This window comes from Hoplias malabaricus, chromosome 5, assembly GCF_029633855.1.
Source record: "Hoplias malabaricus isolate fHopMal1 chromosome 5, fHopMal1.hap1, whole genome shotgun sequence".
In the NCBI taxonomy this organism is placed as follows: Eukaryota; Metazoa; Chordata; class Actinopteri; order Characiformes; family Erythrinidae; genus Hoplias; species Hoplias malabaricus.
Window position 1 is genome coordinate 27,870,227 of NC_089804.1, and position 13,499 is coordinate 27,883,725.

At 39.0% G+C, this 13,499-nt stretch overlaps 1 protein-coding gene across 2 annotated transcripts in view; it reads right to left on the minus strand.

The window, feature by feature from the left end:
• Positions 1–1,822: 1,822 nt before the first annotated feature.
• The window catches only part of lrrc38b (leucine rich repeat containing 38b), a 67,361-nt gene continuing 55,684 nt past the window's right edge, over positions 1,823–13,499 (minus strand). The window contains exons 1-2 of one of the 2 annotated variants that reach the window (XR_010802767.1): positions 7,155–7,284; positions 1,823–2,155 (exon numbers count right to left, since the gene is read on the minus strand). The gene's annotated coding sequence lies outside the window, so the exon portion shown is untranslated. Of the gene's footprint in view, positions 2,156–7,154; positions 7,285–13,499 lie in introns of those variants that run through there. The other variant, XR_010802765.1, reaches the window with a different exon arrangement.

Consider the following 13,499-nt stretch of genomic DNA (forward strand, 5'->3'; position numbering starts at 1 on the left):
AAATTTTAGTTCTGAGGTGTTGCTGCTAGGTGTTGTGTATGATTTAATATTGATTAGGTTGCTGAAACAGGCTGATTTTGTTTTTCTACTTTTACATTTAGTTCGGGGGAAAGACACAGTCTCAATACAGTTGAACCTGGGTGACGTCTCAAGACAGTTCGCAGACGGTCGGTTTAGCCTGTCTGTCTGCGGCCTGGTCCCGGCTCTGGATTGTCAGCAGCTATCTACACTACTCTGCTGACTAACTAAAAGACTATGTGCTATACTGCAAGAAAGTAAGGCAGCACCCTCCCGCGTGGGGTGGATACCATCCCTACCTATAAGACCAGGCTTGCCCTCAAAACGTAACCAATTGTCTATAAAGCCCACTTGATTTTCGGAACACCACTTGGACATCCAGCAGTTTAACGCCCAAAGTCTGCTGTAAGCTTCATCGCCACGCCGCATTGGTACGGGGCCAGAGCAGATTACGACATCGGACATCGTCTGGGCCAGTTTAATCACCTCTCTAATATTACCCTTAGTTACCTCAGACTGCCGCAGACGAATATCATTGGCCCCTACATGAATGACTACCCTCGAATATCTCCTATTAGCTAACAGTCTAAGGTTGCCACTAATATCCGGCGCTCTGGCTCCCGATAAACAGCTAACTGTTACTGCCGGCGCCCCTAAAGGAGTAGCTAATTTCACGTGCCGAACAATAGAGTCTCCTATAACCAGAGCACTCTTAACAGGCTCCTCAGCGGGTGCTTCGCTGAGCAGGGCAAACCTGTTTGACACGCGAATCGGAGGAGCGTGGTGTCCCGGTGGGCTAGCTTTGGCCTCAGCGTTAGCATCAGCCTTAGCTTTCCGGCTATGACGCCGAGACGTCACCCATTTACCCCGCTGTGAGGGCTCTAACGCCGGAGTCGTGGGGGTGCTAACTCTCCCTAAGGCACCCGGAGTTGCTAACACTGAATCTCGCTGTTTATCCCTCAACAATAATAAGCTCCGGATGCGCACTTCTAGCTGATCCACTTTATCCACCAGAGAGCTAACTAGCTGACACTTACTACAAATACAACCACTATATTTATCGCTAGAGGTGGAAAAGGGCGTTAAACTAAACATGCCACACTCTGAGCAGGCAAAACAGCCAGTAGTAGCCATGGAATTGCAGGTACTTACCGCTTTTAGTGAATTTTAGTAACTTACACCAAGAACGTTACTCCAGGGTCCGGTGGCAGTTTTAGTGCCTGTGTAATGAATATTCCTGCGGAGACAATCTAAAAGATAGATCTATGGATGGTTAGTAGGTTATAAAAACAGATATAAATATAGAAATAACAATGGAAACGAGTAAACAGGAAAACCCGAGCGATCAAAACAGCTTCCAAACGGGTACAGAAACAGCCAAACGGGTTGCCAGATCTTACAGATAATGAATGAATGAATGAATGAATGAATGAATGAATGATAAATAAATAAATAAATAAATAAATAAATAGATGATGTGGCCATGTGGTTGGTGCAATGTTACCTGGTAGTGTTTACTATTTGCTGGCCCTAGACAATGTTTGGCTTCAGCATATTTGGTAAGCGGTTTCTGACAATGAATGAATATTGAACATTGTTCAATTTATGTTTTCATTACAAACAAACAAACAAACAAACAAATAAATAAATAAATAAATAGTGAAAAAGAAATCCATCACAAAGGAAAATACGAAAAAAAATTGGATTTCATAAGGCTTTACACATTACTTTTTATTAATAATTGCATTTGTTTTATGTATTTTTTAAAAATTAAATAACAAGTAATATATTAAGTTATAGTTATGATATGTGTGATGGAATGCTGTTTACATGCTGTTCTATGTCAAAACACTTCCATTTAACACAGTTCCATGTTAACTACCTTAGCCCCCAAGCTCCAAACCTGAAGAAGTGAACTTCACACGCAATTCATGTCTCGACTGATGCGTTGCATTTGGTAGAAGGTGGAAAAAAGCAAACCTTTATTTTGGGCCAAACTCTCGCTTCAAACCTTGTCACCCCATTAGCACTTGGGTCGTCTGACAGGAAGACGAGAGCTCTTTCATGTTTACGGCCCTTCACCACACCTTCCAGCCTCATGGCTCCTGACCCCTGGCTCTGAAGGATGAGCAACAGCCTGACAGCATAGAGAGCGAGAGAGAGAGAGAGAAAGAGAGAGAGAGAGAGAGAGAGAGAGAGAGAGAGAGAGAGAGAGAGTGACTCTCTGAAGATGAGAGACCTGAGGCCAATTAAAGAGAGTGTGAAAGGCTGGAGGCTGTGAAGTGGAGACACTTCGGGCAGAAAGTAAAAACTAAACTGGTAACACTTCCTATAAATTGTGTATTTGTTCATCATTTAAAAGGGAAATATTATACTCCCTTTCCATAAAACGCAATGTTTTCCGACTTAGGAAGCTCACAATCACTGTCTGGGTGGTCTTGTGTCACAGTTTATAGGTTGAAAGGCTCGAGATCTACAAATGAATGTGCTTATTATGCTCTGTAAAAGTGATTGTTATGTCCCCTTTAGAACTGTATTTATAAGGCGTTACATGGCACAGTTACCTGGTACAATCTGGCACAAATTTTCACATAAAAAGGTCATGATATTGTGACATCACAATGTCAGGGTTCATAACAACTATTATGTCTAATAAAAAAAAAATTAAAATACACTATTATTTATTGATTTATTGTTTTAGTGGCGCATGATCATCATCATCATCTTTTTTGCTTACGCTGTCTCAGGGTCTTGGTGAAAATAGCACAATCAAAGAAAGCATACATTTTCAACTAAACACCATCTATTTAATTACCTATTTATAACTATGAATATTTACTTATCATTTACCAGCAATTATATCTAAACTATAATCAATTACATAAGCTAATACCATATGATATGTATGCCATATAATGCCTTATAAATACTTAAAAAGACATATGTATATAGGATTCCTTGGAAATATTATTATATTACAAACCAAACTAATAACAAATAAGCACCAGCGTGGGGCTTATTTTTATGAAATGATGTCATGTTAAATATTCTAATCCAACAATTCTTCTCAAATCAGTTTGCCCCTCCGTGCAGCATCATCTCTACTATGTAATTACGTGACATGGTAGCATATGCAGAATCAGTGAGGTCATGTACTGATTTTGCATGATCAGTTTTGGATCACAAAAGCCAATCAAACTCATTTCATTGAATACTAGCTGCCTCTCAATTGGCGGCATGGTTCTATAGGGAAAACCTTCCATTGAAAGAAATGACACTTCACATCATGTAGAGGTTTGTAGAAGACCCATTTTTCCAAGACAAGAACTTTTCCCATGTTTGGACAAACCTCTAGATTCTGAATCTTTATATTAATGGGTGGATTAATTTGCATGCTCACGTGTCTTGCCTCTTTTCATTTACAAAACCAATTCGTTAAAAGACGTACCCTTGGAACGTCTCTTTAGGGAACCAGTGGTATTTCTTCAAAAGGCCATTTTTGTCAGCTTGTGTTTTTCTGGCTCATAGCACTGGAATACCATGAGCTACATAAAGTCACATAAAGACACGGAGAGGAAAATAGCAGCACAATCACAAAGCAATGTTTCAGCAAAAAAGAAAAAAAAGGGTCAAGAGAATGGACTTCACTGCTGTGAAGTTAGAAGACGCTGCAGGGGTTCTCTGAGCTCTCTCCAATCCAATCCAGAGAAAGAGAGAGAGTGAGACATGCTGAACACCTTCACTAAAACTGCACTACTTAATCGCACTTCTGGGGAATTGAGTGTGTTAATACATCTTAAAATGCCCTTTCTGAAAATTGGATTTTCCATTAAGTACCACAGCGTGGAATTTTAACAAGGGAGAGACCAGTCACTTGGCAGACAATATGTCTTTTTCCCCCACCCTTAAGATACTTGGCACCAGTAATACGTGTAAATTACTTAATTCTCACCAAATTAACCTTGTGGCTAACAGTAATTCAAAACAGTTGGAAAATATCCTTAAAGGCAAGAGTTTGAGTGGAGGTCAACTACAACAAGAGCTCTTCATAGTGAGCACTTGGCTCGTGGTCGGCCTGAAATACAGCAGTAGGTAATGTCTGAATAATAATGTCTGTCAAGAGTCAAACTGGACGGCATCAGAGTCCATCGTTTTAGATCCAATGCCCAAGGACATTCATGTCCAGAGTTTTGAGGATTCTATTACTGTTATGTGCTCTATTGTAGACACAGGTGGTGCACTCATACAGTTTGCATAATCTCCATTGTAACCCATTGCCAACAAAATGGGAATCTATAGAGCAGCTACACATGAGCTTCACACTCACACTCTTCTCTTTAACACATGTTTCTCTGATTCCTTATGGAAGCAATAGCGCACGGTGTGGACTGAAGGGGAATACAGTCCCCATCATTATGTTGGGACACTGGAGAAGAAGCACGACTCTCTGCTTAAAGCCCAGTATCCATTAGAAGAGTAAAGATACTGTGCATTCTCTGTGTAACAGAACTCCGTCCAATACTTTTGTGATCTAGAACAACATTGTAAATAAGAACCTGAAGCAGAATTTATACTTAAATTGTGCTGATGTTATTTTGAAACCCCCCATAGCGGTGTATTAATTCACAGCTAATTGGATGTAATTTAAATTATATTAAATTACAATCAATTATGCTGAGTATACTATTCATTCATTCATTCATTTTCTGTAAGCACTTATCCAGTGTAGGGTCACGGTGGGTCCAGAGCCTACCCGGAATCATTGGGCGCAAGGCAGGAATACACCCTGGAGGGGGTGCCAGTCTTTCACAGGGCAACTCACACTCACAACTATGGACACTTTAAGTCGCCAGTCCACCTACCAATGTGTGTTTTTGGACTGTGTGAGGAAACCAGAGCACCCGGAGGAAACCCATGCAGACACAGGGAGAACACACCAAACTCCTCACAGACAGTCAGCAGGGGCTGAGCATACTAGTTACTAGTTATATGTTATTTTTGCCACTTTTCTAATACAATGTAAATATATTTATATGCTTACTGTAATGAGTCATACTAATTTAAAAGTACGACTTTCATTCACATGTTCGGTTTGTTTGTATTAGTGAGGTTTTTTCTGAATGTTATTAGTAATTTAAGCACACTTTTAATGTGTTTTAGTCTTCATTCGGGCAGCTCAGAAGCTTCAACTCTATTAGAAGTGGTGAAAATAACCTGTGATTGGTATACGACGTATTAAATGTAACTTTAACAAGTGTTAATCCTTTCCTGTTTAAGCTCAAGAAAGGTTTGTTAGATGAGAGGGGAGACAAATAGAGAATGACCAATTGAGAAAGAAATGTCCATATTAGCTAATTAACTCCAAGTTTGGTTAACTAGCTAATTAGCTCACTGAGTTTAGCCTAGAGCTGGTTTGGACAAAATGAGGACTTTAAAGGGGGACGTAATATGAAGAAATATATTTTTTAATGCATTTGCATATTAACATTGGGATCTGAAGCCTTCCAGCCCACAAACTATGAAATGAAACCATCCAATCAAAGGCAGAACTCATTTTACCACATTCTGGCTTAGGGCACACCTCCAAAAATGACTGGGTGGTCTTATTTCACATGTAATGGATTGGTGGTCTCCAGGTCCTCAAATTACCGTGTATATGCTTTGGAAAAAGAACGATTTTTTTTAATCACCTTGGTTAAGATATGGCTCTTGTTCTTGTAGCTTGTCTGGGCATTGCTCAGGTTGACAACTCTGAATCGTCATTATTTTATCTCTGTTGCCCCCTTCTGGATGTTCTGGGGAGCAGCTCTCTCTGCTGTTCCCTGCATGAATATAATCATATGCCATATGACAGAAGGCTTTTAAGAAACCAATCTGTACCATTCATTTCATGCTGGCAATTTTACAAGCTGGCAGACACAATTGACAAAATATTGATTTCACTGATTCAGTTGTTCACTGAAAACACTGATGCAGTGCACAGCTTCAATTTCCTTGCTTCCTGAGAGTTATAATTAAGGTAAATGCCTGCTAATTACAGTTGGGCATGTTTTGGCCATGCGTCTAGGTGATGAACTTCTAGTGAATAATTTTGCCAAATGTTGTTTAGTGGTTAATTGTTCTTTACATGACTTTCAAAGCATTTTCACACACTGCTATGCATTAAAATGCATAGGAACCAAATCCAGATTTAAAATGAGTGATTCTGCTCATTCTAGCCATCCTCATAATCACGTTAAACTATTTACTGCCAAACATTTGTAGATATTGTGTTTCATAAAATCTTAAAAGAGGTAGTGTCGTAGTCACACAGCTCCAGGGACCTGGAGGTTGTGGGTTTGATTCCCGCTCCGGGTGACTGTCTGTGAGGAGTTGGTGTATTCTCCCTGTGTCTGCGTGGGTTTCCTCTGGGTGCTCCAGTTTCCTCCCACAGTCCAAAAACACACATTGATAAGTGGATTGGCGACTCAAAAGTGTCCATAGGTGTGTGTGTGTGAGTGAATGTGTGTGTGTGTGTGTCTGTGTTGCCCTGTGAAGTACTGGCGCCCCCTCCAGGGTGTATTCCTGCCTTGCGCCCAATAATTCCAGGTACTGGATAATGAATGAATGAATGAATGAAAAATCTTAAAAGAACTCTAGTTTCTATCGTTATGTTAATGGCTCAGTAATGTTTATTACTGTCTTATTACTTAATAATGTACCATTTATTAATGTACCCTTAGTGTAAAGTTCTACCGTTCCCAGTTTTAAAAGGTGCTTGTTTTTTTAAATAGGCCTTATATTGCATGTACACTATTAAAAATAAAGATAATACAAAGGGTTCTTTGAGTGATGCCATAGAAGAACCTCATTCAGTCAAGATAAGATTTGTTTTTGCTAATACATTTAAATGGGTAAAGGACCTTAAGTTCGAATGATGGATTCTTAAACCTTTAAAAGGTTCTTCACTCTCACACATCTCAACATCTCACAAACATAGTTCTTTATGGAGCCAAAAGGGTTCTTCTATGGCATCGCTCAAAGAACCCTTTGTAGCACCTTTACTTTTAATGTACAGTACTTTCTCCACATAAAAGCATTCTGAGTAGGATAGGACTCTCCAGAGCAGAGGCAAATCCTATACAGCACTGACTTACCAACTTCTGTAACTGCTGGGATCCTACCTGTAAGAACACACCCCGGGCAGTGCACCAATCCATCACAGAGCAATGACTTACATTCGCATTATTATGATATAGTAAGTTATTATTATGAAATACATTATTTTGACATGTACAATAGCTATTATTTTTCAAGTAGCAGAGACAAGCTTCTGTACATATATCTGAGCCAAACGTCATAGTAAAGATCTGCTTGTTCTTTTACGTCTAGCCAGTCTTGTCTGAGTCATAAATCATTAATTTATCTCTCCTGCCCCCTTCTGGATGATCTGTGGAGCAACAGAACAAGGTTCTCTGGAATGATGGATGGAGTGGGACTGGTGATCCTGAACTAATCTCCCAACACAAGTACCTGACCTCACTAATGTCCCTGTGGCTGAATGCCGTCAAATCACGTCTAAAGTATTCTCAGTGGACTACACGCTGTACAAGAGCCAATCTACCTAATAATACCTTGGTAACACGTTTTTTGTGAAGCCCATATTTATTAGCCTTTATAAGTGTTGTTATAACACTTTGTAATTTGGTAATAATGCTTTGTAAGCATACTTATAAACTCCAATAATGCTTCATAAGGTTCTTATTATCAGCTATAATTGATTCTTTGTAACGTATAAAGATACATTTATACAAGTGTCATTATATATGTTTAAATATTTGCGCTTCAATAATATTATTGCTCATTTTTATTTATAATGAATGAAAAAATGTAAACCATCAATCACTTTATTGTAAGCACTCAGTGATGGCATTTTAAACATTTAAAATGTATTTATAATTGTTAGTACGTATTTTAGGCATATTTCAGTTATGCACAGGTCATTATCCATTTAAATGTATAAATGGGTTTAAAATGAATAGTTACACTTAAATATATATAAAGCATTATTACATAGTTCCAAAGAGTTATAACTACATTTATAAAGTGTAGAGTTAAAGACATATAGAAAGTGTTACCATACCTTTCAACCCAGAAATATTGTACAAGTCCTGGGTTTGGGGTTAAATCCTCAGGTCACACTGTCTATGAGAAGTGTACTGTGGTTTCCCTGTGTCTGCATAGGTTCCCTCCATGTGCTTCAGTTTCTTTGCACAGACTAAAAAAGAAGAGATGTTAGTAGGTGTCCATAGGTGTAAGTGATTGGCTTAGTGTGTGATGCCCTGTGATTGAGTGGCACGCTATTTAGGGTGTGTTTCTATACAGCAATGGATGAGATACTTTTTCTAACATTACTTCTACAAAGTGGACAAACCAGGTCTGACAGAGTGAACAGTGAGTGGGCACAGTGTTTAAAAACTCGAGCAGCACTGCTGTGTCTGATCCACTCGTACCAGTGCAACACACACTAACACACCAGCAACACGTCAGTGTCACTGCAGCTCTGAGTTTTATTATTCAAAATAAAATTTACCTTGAAATTTAGGTAATATAATAACATAAAAATGTCTTAACCTTGTTTTTTAGTACAATTATGATAATTTTAATGCTCTTCATATACATTGTACTGACCATTAAAATTGCATTTTCACAATGTAGATTATTACATTTTATTAGGATAATAAGATTCCTGTGGGCTATATTAGTCTCATAGAACACCGAAAAATAAATATTAGGCCACTTTAAGCCTGTTCACTGTGGTTTTCTGGAGCTGATGAGTGCAGACAGCAGGGTTAGAGCAGGCCAGTGCTCTGGATACTCAGCCATGGATTAAATACTTAGACAAGTCTTGTCACTGTTTACTTCTGTAAAGTCAGGGATTAACACCCAGGAGTAAAGTAGCATGAAAACACTTCTGAGCAGTGATCTCTTTATGGGCTAACGTGTTCTAAAACTGACAGAGAAATGTTCACCAGCACATAAAGAGGTTTAAGAAGTGGGTTTCCCCCCACCCACACCAATCATTGTTGCCTGGCCAAAGTAAAACACAAATGAGGAAAGAGAAGTCTTTAAGGCCTCAGTCATGGAAAATTAGATTTTCTTAGCTTAATAAAGGTTAAAGTATTCTGTAGTATATAAACATACAAGCATGTTAAAGTCTCAAAATATTACATTTATGCCCCTTAAACCTAGGTAACTGACTGCGTAGACAGCTGTATAAGTAGGCAGAGTTCCAACGGTAGTCTGAACTCATGAGGCAGATTATTGAGACGCTGTAGTTAGAAAGTGATTGGGTCACGGCTTGTTCCCGCCCACCGCACGCAAATTTTGTTTTTCTTTAACTTAGCGGCTAGCGTCTCCTCAGCATTTCCACGCGGTGGACTCTAATCTTCCTGTTTCTATGGCATTTTTAAGTATTTTTGTTCTTGGAGAAGAGCGAAACCGATGGGAGCTGTTCTGGAATGGCCTCATGGGATTGCCTTCGAGGCTGAGGAAGGGTTCGATGCCAGCATAAAATTCAGCCAGATTAAGATATTTTAGTAGACAGCATAATATGGAAGGCCGTTGGGCTCAGAAAATGTTGGACTCTCAGTGTTAACACGTAGAGTATAATTTCATGTTAACATGCATAATAATATCGTATTAACACGTTCAAAACACATTAACATGTAAACATCGTTGTGTTAAATTTGTGTATTTGGATTTTTTCACTGTGAGGAATCATGATGATTGTGAATCATGATTCTTTACTGCCACCTACTGATGTATGGGGTTATTGCTGAAAAAGCATCCAGTTGCCATGGGGATCAGCTCGCTAGTGTTGCTGTCTTGACACTGCTCACTTAGGGCTTGATGTAGCCATAGGTCAGCGCTTAACTTACTATGTTATAAATAATTATGATGAAACATAGGAGCTACATTCACAGAAGATTTATGTTTTGTTGACAGGTACTGTGAGATGTAAGTCCTATTATGAATATCTAAGTATGCCCAGATTTACACCCGGGTCCTTTTTGGTCACGTTATCACAACAAATTATACGAGTTAACACACTTTTAATTACGTGTTAATGTGCATGTGTCAACATGTTTAGAGCCCAATGGTCTTCCATAGCATAATGAGGTATCTAGGAATTGGGACAGCCTATGTGTAAGGAGCATGCACACTATATATCCAGTGGTTGCTCTAGCAGGTTGCTTAGTAGGCTTTTCACAATCCAGAGACATTGAGGTGTTTAAGGAGACCAGCAGCACTGAAGTGACAGATCCACTCATACCAGTGCAACACACACTAACACCACGTCAGTGCCTCTGCAGCACTGAGAATGACATGCCAACCAAATAATTTGCCCAATCATAGTCACAGCTCTCTGTGATGATTAATACTGTTTTTGTGAAGGTCTGTCTCACCTCTGTGTTTTATTTCTTCATGTCTTTCCCCTAGAAAGGACTTTTTCAGTTTGGTGTATTATGCTTCATAACTATAGTTTTTCTGTTCATTTTCTAATACCAACTTAATATCTGCTGGTGCTACAGGTAGTGTCGCAGCCTCCTAGCTCCAGGGCCTTGGGGTCCTGGGATCAATTCTTGCCTGGGGTCACTGTCTTTGATGAGTTTGGTGTGTTCTTACATTGTCTGCGTGGGTTTCCTCTGAGTGCTCTGGTTTCCTACCACAGTTCAAAACAAAATGCATACTGATAGAGGTACTGGCTATGTGAAATTCCCTGATGGATTGTGTTCCTTTCTTGCATTCAATGGAACAATGACTCTGGACCCACTGTTACCTTGAAAAGAATGAATTAATTAACTATATAATTAAAAGCTTATATTTATATTCCCAGGGGAGGTTTAAAAACAAGGCAATCTTCAATAAAAAGGCAACTGAAACTGCTCGGATTGACCACCAGGGGGCGATGCAACACTATATTTTTGTCAACAATTCGTGCTCTGCTGGGTGAATGAGTTAAAATATATTTGGAAAATACATTTCTAGATTTCTAAGCGTTTTCTGATTGACTAACATTAATTTGGATATAAACACAATATACAACCAAATGATTAACACGTAGTCTGTTCCCCCTTTTAATGGAACCATCCTATAATCTTGGAGGAAGGCTTTCCACTAGTTCTTGAAACATTAGCTGAGGATCTGTAGAAATACACAACATAATTACAGTGGTGAAAACCAGTGTAGAATTTTTCACTGCTAAAATAAGAGCCTCTAGTGGATGTGTGAGTTTGCATTATTCACTAATGAGTTTTGATAGAACAGGAATGCTGACTGAACAAAAGAATTTGGTCCATTTAAGGCACTGCACTTTGAATTTCCTAATAAATTAAAACTTTAACTGAATAAATACATGGAATTTAATCCCAGGGTCACCGAGTCGGGTAGTGGGGACCCATCCCAAATCCATTGTGTGTGCCAACTTTTGTAGGGACGCCTTATAAAGAGTGATTTCAGCTACATTCAGTTGCATCCATTGTGGACATATTGGGTTGTGCACACAGGTTTTATAATAATAATTTTTAAAAAGCATTAAATGAAAAAGGACACTCGATTAGCTTTACATGAGGCTCAAGGTCAACATGTTGAATGCCATGTGTCACCTTGAGGGCTAAAAGCCATAGACTTTGGAGCAATCAAACTGCAAACTCTGGAAAAGAAAAAAAGGTGATTTGAGTAGTATTTGTGATCCAGATCAATCATTCATTATCAGTACTGAGCTAATTAAAGACTCTTCAGAATGTCACCAAATTCTCACAAAATTAATTCCAATATTTAGTGCAAAGCCTGTCTGAAATTGTAGATTTTTTTTAATTATTATTATTATTTATTAGAGTGAAAATACATTAGGCTCTAATATTCATCTCAGGTGTTCACAAAATTTCACCACACATTCGCACTCACAATTATTCAACACCAATAGTAAATTATGTTTATTTGCTACATTTACAACCCTTCAGATGTTTGCAATAAACCAATCAACAAGAATAACTTAAATAGAACAACACAACTAATAAGTAGTTTTTGAGACTGCAGTAATCATTAAAAGATGGCATTTTGTGTGAATTTGGACAAACCACCTGTTATAATACTTGTGCTATGCTATTTTAATTATTCTTGTTTGTTGGTTGGTTGTTTTTGCTTGTGCTATATTATAATGATCAAGTTGCTTCCTAGTGTCGCAGTCACACAGCTCCAGGGGCCTGGAGGTTGTGGGTTTGATTCCCGCTCCGGGTGACTGTCTGTGAGGAGTTGGTGTGTTCTCCCCGTGTCCGTGTGGGTTTCCTCCAGGTGCTCCGGTTTCCTCCCACAGTCCAAAAACACACGTTGGTAGGTGGATTGGTGACTTAAAAGTGTCCGTAGGTTTGAGTGTGTGAGTGAATGTGTGTGAGTGTGTCTGTGTTGCCCTGTGAAGGACTGGCGCCCCCTCCAGGGTGTATTCCCGCCTTGTGCCCAATGATTCCAGGTAGGCTCTGGACCCACCGCAACCCTGAATTGGATAAGCGCTTACAGATAATGAATGAATGAATTAATGAAAAAGTTGCTTCCTGACAGACATGAGCAGCACAACGATTTATCATTTTCATTACATTTGTTTTAGACTGTCTGCATTATCAACACTCCATATTGCTTCAAAGTGAATAAGGTAATGGTTGAAGTGTTACCATATATTGTATGTGTCCAAAAGTGCATCCAATTTTTATAATAATAATAATAATAATAAATTAATTAAAAGTTAGAAAAGAAGAAACTGATGCTTATGGTTCCATACTATACATCATTTTAAATATGTTTTCTATAATAAGCACCAAACACTGTATTGTTTGTATGACTTCTTTGGACGCAGTGAGCTGGCCTCACGTGTGCCTTACAGCACATGACATAGTGGGGTTTTTGTTCTTTATTCTTTTTTAAGGTGAAAGTACAGCAGTAGTTTACACTAGATTAAACACTGGGTGAAAAATGCCTCCAGGGAATGTGGGTTGTAAATGGCATTCCAGAGTTGATCAAAACTCTAGGGATAGGAGCTTTTAAAAATACTTTCACTTAGTCTCATACACAGCCTGGTCAAGCGCTTTTCCACTGCATGGCATCTACGTCACAAAACACTGTCACTAGCAGAGACCACAACCTTTGGAAACTACAACAACGGTTGCTGTAACGTTAGGCATTGTTTACTCATCTATACCATGGAAAAAGTTTATGATATTTTACACTCTTTCCCATTCTGTCAGGTCCACTGACCAAACAGGAACTTTATGTACTTCTACAATTACAGTGACACTAACGTGGTGGTGTGTTAGTGTTGTGCTGGGATGAGTGGATCAGACACAGCAGTGCTGCTTGAGCTTACCATCCACTCTGTAAGACACAACTTGCTGCTCCACCTTGTCAATATACAGTCAGAGACAGTAGCTGATTTGTGGCTGCACAGT